Source organism: Cavia porcellus, unplaced genomic scaffold (genome assembly GCF_034190915.1).
Source record: "Cavia porcellus strain 051 isolate PalLab524CR breed Dunkin Hartley unplaced genomic scaffold, mCavPor4.1 scaffold_23, whole genome shotgun sequence".
Taxonomy (NCBI): Eukaryota; Metazoa; Chordata; class Mammalia; order Rodentia; family Caviidae; genus Cavia; species Cavia porcellus.
Window position 1 is genome coordinate 23,349,016 of NW_026947506.1, and position 12,396 is coordinate 23,361,411.

Below are 12,396 nucleotides of genomic sequence, written 5' to 3' on the forward strand. Positions count from 1 at the left end.
TTTCCTTCAAGGACTCGGGCTAAGGGTTCAGTCCCTATTTGGGGGTTGCCTTTTTTATGGCAGAAGGACAGAGGCAAATATCTGATGAAAGCACATGATTGGATTTGTTACCTCTGCTCCCAGAAGCATGCTACTCTGTATATCCAGGGGCAGTGATCCTCTTTGAGGGAAAAGAGGAGTGAATGGTCATAAACAATAATGGCATTGACCACAGCACATATCCATGTTAGAGTTACAATAATTTAATAATCAAATGCATTGATCCAGTTGCTGGGACACAATACCTGACACAACTTAAAAGAGCAAACACTTATTTAGTTTCCAGTTTCAGGAGGTTCAGTTCATGGTTGAAGTTATGGCGGAGAAAGATGCTTAGTTCATAGTGACTAGAAAGCAGAGTAGGGGGAACATTCTGGAGAAGAGCAGATGAAAGATGATAGATTGTGTCCAAAGTCACAATCACAGCTCACCCAGACCCACAAGCATTCTTACTGATCTGCCAGGCTTTTCTGAATCCAGTGAAATGGACATATCAAGATTAATGGTCACATCAACTTTTGCCAGTTAAGCAATTTAAATTTGTAAATGATGTGATGCACCTTAGATGTTGGAATCGCTATGACTGTTACATATCTCAGGACCTCAGGATCAAGTTCCTTGACCACTGTCAGGGATCCTCTTTGCCCTTTACTAGTATTCTCCAAAGAACTGACATCAAACTGCCTGCTAACAAAGACTTAGCTAACATGGGACTTGAGGGGCTGGTTGGCCATTTCTGAAAAACAGTCACCATCAAAAAAAATTTTTTTTTGCCCAGAAAATAGCCTTAGAACAAAATAGGAGGCTTTCAATTGTATTCAACTGTAGAGTGACTGAAAGGGTTAAACTAAGGTACCAGGGTCCAGCAAGGAGGCATTTGTAAAACCAAACACCCTGCTCTAGAGAGACGACTTGGCAAGAAGAAACACTGGAAGCTCTCTCAGACGAGCCCTTTAACTGTGCAGTCAATCCTGTCCTCGCATCTGGGGATTCTTCTGCGGTCACCAAAAATACTCTCTCTTACCTAGCAGTGTTAGGGAGATGTAAGTAAAAACAAGATGCCTGTATTTCCCATCACAGAAGAATGTGCAGCAGGATAATAAAGCTCTTCTTTTCACAAGAGAGACGTTTAGCCTTCTATTTTTGATGTGAAAATACTAACTTGAAAATACCTTTCTTTCCAGTGGGCTTTCTGTCAAACTTGGTACCATCGAGACTCAGCAAACATTTTGTGGCTGGCTGCCAAACTAAATACATGTTGGCCAAGCTCCTAATAATGGAAACCAACATGTGGTGGGAAAATGTCTTAAGGTTGCTTGGTAGAAAAAAAGGTCCTGATGTGACCTCAAAAACAATCATTTCTTCACCACTCTTGAAATCTAAATAAATTAGATTGAATCCATCAGACTGCTCCTGGCCTATCAGTAGAAGTATAAATTCCTACATGTGAGCTTTGACTAGCAACATTTGATGGAGCTGAGAAAATTAAAAAAAAACATTTATATATTTTAAAGAGAAGTTTCTATATATGAGAAAATTTCAGGAGACGGACTCCCTCCCCCCAACCGAAACGTATAACTAGCTTCATGTTTATTTTATTATAATCATGAGATAACTGAGTGCTACTGAATGAAAGTGATAAATTATTTAAATATTAGGCCTTAGGTAATACATTAAGAAAAACTTAACCCACATGATTTACCAGACAACTATAGAGATCTGGAGTAAAGATGTCTACACCATCACATTTTCTGTTCAAAATGTAATGCTGACCCTCCATAGAAATATCACATGTTCCTCATTCTATTATAGACAAATAAATTAGATAGAATTTCACATATAAGCTGAGAGGGACTGGGCCTTTGAGCAAGTCAGCACAGAAAAATTAAAAAAACATCAGCACTGTGGCTGGAGGTGCATCTGAAGAAGTTGTGGGAGATACAACGGCCAGGCTTCCCCGCCTCCCTATGTGATAAGCAGTAACTTGAAATTTTACTCTAATGAGTGCTCCGTGGTCCAGTAAGTACAGCTAGGATCACCAAGTGGACGATCCCAGCTTTGGACCCATCCCTCCTTCCAAATGCCTTTGTTCTTTCCATGCATCCTTACTGTGTGGCTTGTTTCCCTAATGGATCAATATAAGCTAAGTGGATATACTTGTAATTCCATAAGGCAGTGATGCTAAACCTTTCAGAGACCAAGTACCCAAGCTGCAACCCAAAGCCCACTTATTTATTCTGAAGTGCCAACACTCCAATTAAACCTGAATACTAAGATTTTATTTTAGAAGAAACACAACTGAAATCCAGCACTCAGCTGCTGGGCTGACTTGGCTCATGAGTCTGCAGAAATGGCTCTGCATGCCTGTGATGGCACATGTGCTGTCCGTTTGTGATCACTGCTGTAGCGTGGTGGGAGTTTGACCCACACAGTACTCATGTTGTAACTTTGCCATACAGATTACCCTGCCAAAGGGCCTCAGTGGGCACCCCATTCAGGACTGCTCCTGGAATCCACCAGCTAGTCTTATTTCTAGTAAAACTCGCCTGTTGCAGTCAGAGTTTACAGGGGAATGATTGGATACAGGATGCATAATTTATAGGACTATTTTATAATACTCATCCAAAAAGTCAACTGCCAAGGAGTGCAAGAGATCTGTCCACACACTAGAGACCAAAGAATCCAGCTGAGGTCAGGATCTCATTGCAATGTCCTACGTGAGTCCAGCTGAAGGCCTAGAGCCCACAACAATATCTCATGCAAATCTGTATCAAGGACCTGCATTGGGAAGGCTCAAAAGTCAGTAGCAGAGGCTATAAGTTCTGCGCCAGTAGAGTGAAGGGTCTGCCAGCAGCCTGAGCAATCTTCATGGAGTCAGGAAGCAACGCTTAAGGTAAGAACCAGAGCTCCCCACAAAAGAACCGCAGCCCTTTGCAGCAGCAGCGAGGACCCAAGCTCCTTCAATGAAGAGAAGAGCTGAAGTCATATCAGGAAAACCAGCCTGACAAGCTTTTGCAGGAGACTCAATAGCACACTCTCATCTCCTCCAGTTCCCTCTTTACGATGTTGGCACCAACTCTTGGGTGTGCCTTCCACACCCAGCACTATGATGATTCAGTTCAACTGGGTGTTACAAGCTGACCATTAGTTAGTCCACCACATCGTCTCACTTCTTCCTTTGCTTCAAGACTTCATTCCTAGATGGTGTGGGACCACGAACTCAGCACATTTGATATCTCACTGGTTGGGAATTATAGTTCTCCTGTACCAATTCTATGTGGATATCGGATGTCCCTCTATATTGCTGCATATTCCTTTTGTCGCTGGCATATCTTCCTCTTTTGAGAGATAGGAATCTGTGATTACGTACAATAATGTCATCTGTATTTCAATTCCAGAAAAACAATGGCCTAGTATTAGAGCTGTCAGGATCACCCATGGCAGATGGTGCTTGGGATTTGTTTTTTTAACTCTTGTAAATATCACCATCTTTTTTTATGAGTCTGTATGGACTGACTAAAAATGTCTTTAATCTGACATTAATTAGAGGCAGTGAAATACCTTCAGAAATCTGATTCAGGAGCCAAAATATTTTAGTCTTTCGATTTTAAAATAAATAGTAGTTTACACTGACTTTTGAAAAGCTTTTTTTTTTTCTTTTCTGAGAACTGTTGTTTAAAAGAGAATGGTCAAAAGAATTGAATTTCTAAAGTCTTGTGAGTTTGAGGGCTGGCGGGAGGAAAAGTTACTCTATTGTATGGACTCCTTGTTCACATTGCCTCTTTCTGAACACCAGCTCCAGTAAAGGATGAGTGAAGCCAGTGTCTTGGAGCAGAGAGCTCTGACACATACATGGTGACCTGTCCCCAGACTGTGACTGTTATGACTGAGCTCTAGTCACAGAGACACCATTGCTCACAAAGACCTCTGACATTTGCTGGTGAAAGTATTCCTTATGTCACAGGCATATCCAGTCTACATTAAAAAGAAAGTTCAGGTCCAGGTAGCAATTTATAATGAAGAAAATGATAAATTCATGGATTTATTTTATTTTATTTTTTGTCTTTTTCATTTTTATCGGTACTAGGGATCGAACGCACAGCTGCCTGCTTGGAAGGCAGGTGCTTATGCCGCTGAGCAAAATCCCCAGCCCAAATTCATGGATTTCTAAAGAAATGGTTTGATGCAAAGAATCCAGTTAAGGGAAGTATCATGATAGGTTTGTTTTCTAGGATTTTCTTCAGTGTCTGAACTTAAATATTAAAAACTTCTTGATGTTTGAGTAATGCTTTGTACTTTCTGGTTTTATTTCTGAAATTTTGTTTATTTCTTGTTAGGGTTTCAATTTAAAATCCCACAAAAATCTCATGTCTGTGGAAGTGTAGAACATAGTTTAGTAGCTTATGAGTTAGGTAGCTAGATAGGGGAAGGGCCTGACATAGAGGTGGATAGGCCATGGGAATTTAAATTATTTAATGGAAATTTAAATAAGAATGCTGAACAAGGACTTTGACCTCAATCAATATGGAATGGAGACCCTCCTAAAGGGAGGTGCAGCTGTACCCTACTTAAGTCTTTGGATTTTGAGGAAATTATAACATACAATAGTTGGTTTCTTTCAAAGATCCCAGTTTATGGAAAATAATGTGAAGGAACTGGGTTGGGAACATGAGTTTCAGTTGGTCATTTTTTTAAACTTCATCAAGCCACCCATGATAGATGCCCACTAAACAATTACACAAAATCAAAATCGAAGAGTTGTTTCTCATTTTATTTTCAATAAAAAACTTTCCTATCCTTCTTCTTTGGTTGGTTACTATATTCTTTGATATTTGCCAAACCACAAGCCTGGTACACACGATAATGGAAGGTCCTTGGGTCATGGGGTGCTGTACTGATCAATGGATGCACATACTGATGAATTCAGTAGTTGAAATTGAGGTTGGGAAGTGTGGTCTGGGTGGAGTTGGATCACTGGGGTCATGAAATTGGCTCTTCTCCCTTCTCTCTCTGATTCCTGACTGCCATAGTTTGGGCAGGTTCATTCCACCTCATCCTTCTGCCTTGCCTCATTTGTCCTGGGGCCAGCCAGCCAATGGCTGAGACCTCTGAAGACTGTAAGCCAAAGTAAATCTCTCTTCTTTTGAGTTGTGGATGTCGGATATTTTGTTCCAGCAAAGAAAAAGCAACCAATAGATAATACATGCTTGCTTTTCCAAGGCCATGCAGCTAGCAGTATGAATTATCATTCTTTTCATTCCCTATTCATCTTTATTCATTCTAAAGGTAATTGTTGGTATACTACCATTTGTCTGAGCATAGGAATACATAAATAACCCATTTAGACTTCAACTCTAACCAAATAGAATAAGTTTCGGTTGTGACACATGGCTGTGACAAAGACACAGCTACATTAGAGGCAAGAAGTGGTGGTGCCTGGTGGAGGTTGCACCTACAATACAATAGGTGGTTGCTATAGGTGATTGCACCTACAGCACAGGGAAGAAACAGCCAAGCAGAGAGCCACAGAGAAAGCACTCTAGGTAGAGACACGACCACCAAGAATGCACCAGTGAGCCTTGAGTGTAGAGGGAGAGGAGACTGCTAGGAAGATTCCAAATTAGGAAGGTTTAAGGGAAGAGGAAATCTGATTTCAATTAGAATCATGACATTAAAGGACAGCGGTTACTGACTTCCTGTACATCATTAAAATCATGAGCCTTCCACTCCCAACAATTTTGTACAAGATATTTACAAATGTCTGACTCCTTGTATGTGTTCCTAATTTTCCATTCTGGAATCTGCTGTGCTTTGGATGGTTGTTCTCAACACTCACTGAGACCTCGCTGGTCGTATTCTGGCTCAGTCCCTTCTGGCTCAAGATGTTCTTATTGTGTTGATGATGCATCTTGGAGGAAGCTTCTAAGATGTCACTTTCCCAGGATATCACTTCTGTCTTTGACTGCATTTTCTTGCTACTCCCCATTAATTTCCACAAGCAAGACAAAGAAAACAAACTCCTTCCACTTGGGTTCAAGTGTGTAAGGCATGAGGGACAGGCAGGGTTGGCTGCTGTGGGGTCAGCCTTGGGTGGGAAAATGTGGTAGTGGTGTTTTAAGCACATACAGAGTCCCAAGGGGTAAAGCTAGCTGTCAACGGCAGAGTCCCTGGAGGTCCACATATGGAGCTGGGATTTGTTGTTGGTACCAGTAGGTGTGCTTTGTGTTGTTCCATGGGATGTGGATATTAACAGGAGAGCGGAAGTCTAAGGAAAACCCATCAGTAGTATTTGACTGACATTTTGGGAAGCCATCGCATTTCATAAGAAAACAATTTTGTTTCTCCATTCTTTTAGCAGAGGAAAACCATCCACAAAATCCAAGCCTGCATGATTGAGTTTGGCCAGGAAAGTTGGGATTTGACTAGAATAGACTGCCCTGCTTGGCAGACTCCTCCACCCTCTTAAAGGAAGTCCTCTGCGGGCCTGCATCGCCTTGGAAAAACAGAAGAAAAGACAGTATTTTTGTTAAAGTTGCCTAGGAAAAAATTATTATAGAAAATTCGTGGAAAAACATTGCTTTCAGGATTACTCAAAATATCTCTTTGGTTAAATATAGAGCACTGTCCACAACCTTGAGCTCCTGAGGTCGGGCAATTGTGAACTCTGGGGTGTTGTCTGCTTCCTCCTCCCACTTCATTTTCTCTGTACTTTCCAAGCTAGTCCTGGAAGTTTAACCAAGAGGATGAAACAAAAATTTTAATTATTATCCTGGTACAAGCTGTAACCTATATTAAAAAAAAAACTTTAAATGATGTCCATGAAATTTTATTCTAAAAATGATAACTGAAATGATAGAAGGAATGTTCACATAAAAAAAAGAACAGAAATGCATCTTTCAGGAAATGTTTTATAAAATTTGTGAAGATCAAGGGAACACTACTATCACCCAACACTGGGTATAGTTACGGAGGAGGAAATTCAAAAAATTGTGCATTTTGTAGGGAAAATCGCATTCTGGTGTCCCTTAAAGGAAATCTATATCTACAGATTGAAATTAAATTGAATACAGTAAACTCCATTCTAAGAGGTGTGAAGCCTGAAATTCACTCCTAAAGAAAATCATCAAAATGCATTGTTCGGTGATGTAATTTACTTTGTTTTATTATTATTATTATTTTCCCTGTAACCCCCTCTTTTAGTTTGATAGGAATGTACCATTTAATTTCCTTATCTGTAATAGTTATGATATAAATAGTTACTACAAACAGAATTAAGAACATGTATGAGAGAAATATAGGATTAGGTCCCTTGAAACTCTGGTTATGTTTTCATCAATAGATCAGTGCATAATCTTACTTTAAGTGTGTTTCTGCTTCTTACTGAGTGCGTGTATCTAACAGCTCTTTAACTCATTCAGCGATGTGGCTTATCTAGCACACATATGGGTCTTCTCTATGAGGCATGTCACAACCTCTCTGTGTTAGGGACACCAGAAGGAATGTCAGGACCATACTTACAGGACATTTTAAATGTTGAAGTCACCAGAAGAAAAATGAAGAAAAAAAAAATAGTGGCACTAGATTGATAGTGAAAAGGACACTTGTTTATACTATAAGCTGCAGTAGAAAATCTTCTTAGGTCTCAGCTAAAATAATGCCTTACAGGCAATTCAGATTTTACCAGTCTGAATATTTATGAATGATTACAAAAATGCAGGTGGAGTTGATTTGGAGTATACAAATGCATTATAAAAGGATGGAATTTGTGAATAATAAGCATTGATCACATACTCCCAGTGCTTGAGAAATTGAGGCAGGAGGATCAGAGAGAGTTTGAGACCAGTGTGGCCTACACAGTGATTTCAAGATCAGCCTGAACTATTCAGGGAGGCCCTGTACCAAAACTAAAAAATCCTGGACTAGGCTCAGTGGCTCAAAAGCTTGCCTGATAAGTGCAGGGTTGTGAGTTTGATCCCTGATACAAAAATCTCAAAAAACAAAAACCAGCAACAACAACAAAAAAACTGACCACACACACACATGTTACACACACTTTTTTTATTTCTCTTCCACTATGTTCTCAGCAAATGCCTTTTTTTTCATACACTGTGGATGACTTTGGGAAATTCTCTTTCATTTAGTTAGAAACTAGGTGCTAGTAGGTATACTGCTAAGAAGAGTAGAATTTATAATTAATTGAGATGTGCTGGTGTCTACTTAACTCAAGTAATTCTTGGATCTGGAAAAACTAGACCCAAAAGGCATACTTACAAGTGTGTTTAGCTGTCATCAAGGCATGAACACACGCAGAATCTTTGAGGACATCTGGCAAAATGACCAACTGGCGGACCTCAAAGGACTCTCTCCTTCCACAAGCAGGAATCTGGATGGAATATACTCTTCTTTAAAGGTTCAGCATGTTTTCTGATGAAAGATGACAAGACAATTTCTATGTAGAAAAAGGGACTCAACAAACCCTGGAGAGCACACAAGCCCTGGGTCTAGGACAAAGTGGGTTGTTCTAGGGAAGAGAACAAATTTGACCTTCAAGACCAGAGAGCTGAAATATTGCTTTCATGTGCTCATCAGACCCTTCAAGATCTGTAATGTCCTTCCAGGGTTGGGGGAGAAAATTCTATTCATAAGAACTGGTAGTCCTAGTCCTAATCCTAGATTTTTGAGGAATCTGTACACTGATTTCCACAGTGTTTGCACCAGTCTACACTCCCACCAACAATGGAGGAGGGTTTCTTTTCCCCACAACTCTATCACCATTTGTTATGGGTTGATTGCTTAATGATAGTCCTTCTTTCTGGGGTGACATGGAATTTCAGTGTTTTAATTTGCATTTCTCAAATCACAACTGATGTTGAACACTGCTTAATATATTTATTTGCTATTCTCTTCACCTGAGAATCATCAATTCATTGTAAACGTTCATTTTTGGATTGTGTCCTTATACACATTGGGTTTGATTTTCTTGAGTACTTTATATATTTTAGATAATAGTTGATGTGGAAACCTATCTATTTTTTTTTTATCAGTACCGGGGATCGAACTCATGACCACCTGCTTGCAAGGCAGGTGCTTATGCCACTGAGCTAAATCCCCAGGCCTTCTTGCGTATTTTATATATTTTAGATAGTAGTCCTTTCTCTGAGGAACAGCTAGCAAAACTTTTTCCTACAGGAGGTCTCTTCACTCTATTGGTGGTTTCTCTTGCTGTGCAAAAGCTTTTTAATAAGATGAGAAATTAGTTGTTTCTTTGTAATATTTTCCTTGCAGTTTAGATTTTGTTCAGAAAATCTTTACCTACACTATGTCTTCTATTCTATCTTCCAGCAGATTTAGTGTTTCACTTTTAACATTTAGATCTTTGATCCATTTTGATTGTAGTTTAGTACATGGCGAAAGATGTAGGTCTAGTTTTAATCTTTGGCATATAGAAAGTCAGTTTTTCCAGCATCATTTATTAAAGAGACGGTGTTTCTTCCAATGGAGATGTTTGGCACCTTTGTCAACAATAATTTTTAAGTCAGGGACTGTGATGCTCCCCGCTTTGCCTTGGGGCCTAGAAGGAATTTGTTATTCTAGGTCTCTTCTGGTTCCAAATGAATTTTAGGATTGTTTTCTCTAATCTTATGAGATAAGCTATTGGAATATGTATAGAAATTTTGGGAGTATGACCATTTTCACTATGTTGGATATTCCAACCCAGGAGAAAGAGATATCTTTCTATTTTCTGACATCCTCTTCAATTTCCTTTTTCCGAGTACTATAATTTTCAGTGTAGAGGTCTTTTGTTTCCTTCATTGTATTAATTCCTAGTATATCATGTTTGACATTCCACATGCTTCCCTAATTTCTCTCTCAGTGAATTTGCTATTTGTGTACAGGAAAACCATTGATTTTTTTCATTGTTGACTTTATATCAAGCTACACTTGATGGGGTTTTTGGGATCTTCCACATAGAATATCATGTCATCTTCAAATAATGACAACTTAATGTCTTCCTTTCCTATCTATAATCCTTTTATTTCTTTGTCTTCTCTAATGGCTCAGACTAATATTTCCAGAACTATATTGAAAAAGAGTAATGACAGTGGACATCCTTGTCTTGTTCCTGATTTTAGAGTAGAAGTTTTCTGGTTTTGTCCATATAGTACAATATTGGCTATTGGCTTGTATCACATTGGGATAAAGGCCATCTATTCCAATTTTTTGTAGGACTATTTTTTTTTATCATGAATGGATGCTGGACTTTGTCAAATGCTTTTTTTCTGGATGTATTGAAGTGATCATACGTTTTTCGTCCTTGGCTCTTTAGCATGATTGATTATAGTTATTGATTTATGTATTTTGAACCATTCCTGTATCCCTGGGATGAATCCTATTTGGTCATAGTCTTGATGATTTGCTGCATTCTCTTTGCCAGTAGATTATTAAGAATTTTTGCTTCTCTGTTCATTGGGGAGATTGGCCTGTGGTTCCGTTTCTTGGTTAGGTCCTTTTCTGGTTTTGGCTTCATAGTTATACAGCACAAATCTTACTTGTCAATGAACTATTTTAACTATCTTGTGTGTGTAGGCATTTTTCATTTTCTCTTCCTTTTCCTTTCCACCATCCCCAATTCACAATATTTATTTATGCTAATATTGTTTGGACATCATTTCTTTTTTTTTTTTTTAATTTTTATTTAAGGAGAAAAGAAAAGAAAGAAAAAAAAACAGTGAAGGGGTACAAGTTATACAGGTTTACAGAATAAAAAAATGCGCAGTAGGAAATCACTAGTTAATGGATTACATATTGCCATCTTAGAAATAATTGTTCAAATCACAAAATTAAAGCTTGTAGAGTGGACATTCCAACAATGATACTGCAAACAGTTCTGTTCAATGATCCAATAAAACTCTGTGATAGCATTTTCTATCTTATACTTTTAAATATACATGCAGTTATATAGTTTAGAGCACTTTCTTTTCCTCTCTTTTGTACAGTGACTATTACACATTTTGGGTTTCATTGCTCCCACAGTTCTTGTTGCTTTTTTGGAAGAGAGTAAAACCAAATGTGACATAACAGAACAGAATCGGTCAAGTCAAAAGGGTGGACATAATAGATAATATAAAAAACATAATACAAGGTGATCAACAATGGTTACCATAATGCCTCCCGCTATTTCTAATAGAATTGCCTATATCATTAGTTGTAATACAATTGAACAAAACCGTAAAGAATAAAACCGACAAAACCAAAACATTGGAGATATTGTAGGTCTTCAAAAGTAGATAGAAGTCAACGAGAATGGGCGTTATAATGAATCTCATTATCTTCTCAGCTGATGCCTAAACTTTCGAACCTGATACTATCCAGCAAAACAGAATATAGGAACCTCAGTCAAAAACAAGATGGTGAGAGTAATACAGGGCTTCAAATCGAGATAATAGAAAGATTGGACATCATTTCTTGTCTCTATCTTGTACTTTGTGAAATCTATGAATTTCTTTTTGAATTAAATATATTTGTTGTATGCAGCATATTATTGGATCTTGGTTCTTGCTTCTGCATCCATTCTGCCAGTCTGTTTATTTGGACTAGAGAATTGAGACTGTTTTCATTGGTGGTTATGACTGATAGGTATTGGCTTATTACTGTCATGTTATTTTTCTGTTATTGGCTCCCCTCCTCCTGTTCATGTGCTTTGCTGGTAGATTCATCCTGTTGGTGTTCATGGAGTTGGAATCTTTTTTATCTCTTTCTAGAATGTCCTTCAGTGCATTTAGGAGTGTTGGGTTTATATACACTAATTTCCTCAGATTCTCTTTATCATGGAAGTATCTTATTTCTCTATCAATTTTGAAAGATGATTTCATAGGGTACATCAATCTGGGTCAGAAGTTGCTTTCTTTTAGGGTTTGAAATACTTTACTCCAAGTTTTCCTTGGCTTAATGGTTTGTGTTGATAAATCCGCTGTAATTCTGATGAATTTTTCTTCATAGTTGACTTATTTCTTTTTTCTAGTAGTTTCTAATATCCTATTTTATATTGAATTTCTGGAATTTTTGACTATTATATGGCTTGCAGTCTAATTATTTTTTTATCATGGCTAATTGGAGTTCTTTATGTATCACTTACCCTGTACATCAAACTCTTCTCGCTGCCAGTGAAGTGTTCTGCCATGAGGTCCGTGAACTGGTTTTTTTTAAATGTCATTTGTGCTGTCTCCTGCTTTGTCATTGACTCTGATCAATCTTGTGTTATTCTTCTTTGCATCATCTTACAGCTGCTGTATGGATTTGCTGTGGTCCCTTGCTGTTTTTAAGATATCTTTCTTTTCCTAATCACTAACCTCAATC

At 38.3% G+C, this 12,396-nt stretch overlaps 1 long non-coding RNA gene across 2 annotated transcripts in view; it reads right to left on the reverse strand.

Annotated features, from left to right (window-relative positions):
* Window positions 1-226: 226 nt before the first annotated feature.
* The window catches only part of LOC111756934 (uncharacterized), a 133,873-nt gene continuing 121,703 nt past the window's right edge, over window positions 227-12,396 (reverse strand). For both annotated transcript variants that reach the window (XR_002791326.2, XR_010042278.1), the window contains 3 exons: window positions 8,311-8,463; window positions 6,672-6,762; window positions 227-6,532 (listed from right to left, as the gene is read on the reverse strand). This is a non-coding gene — a long non-coding RNA (uncharacterized LOC111756934). The remainder of the gene's footprint in view (window positions 6,533-6,671; window positions 6,763-8,310; window positions 8,464-12,396) is intronic.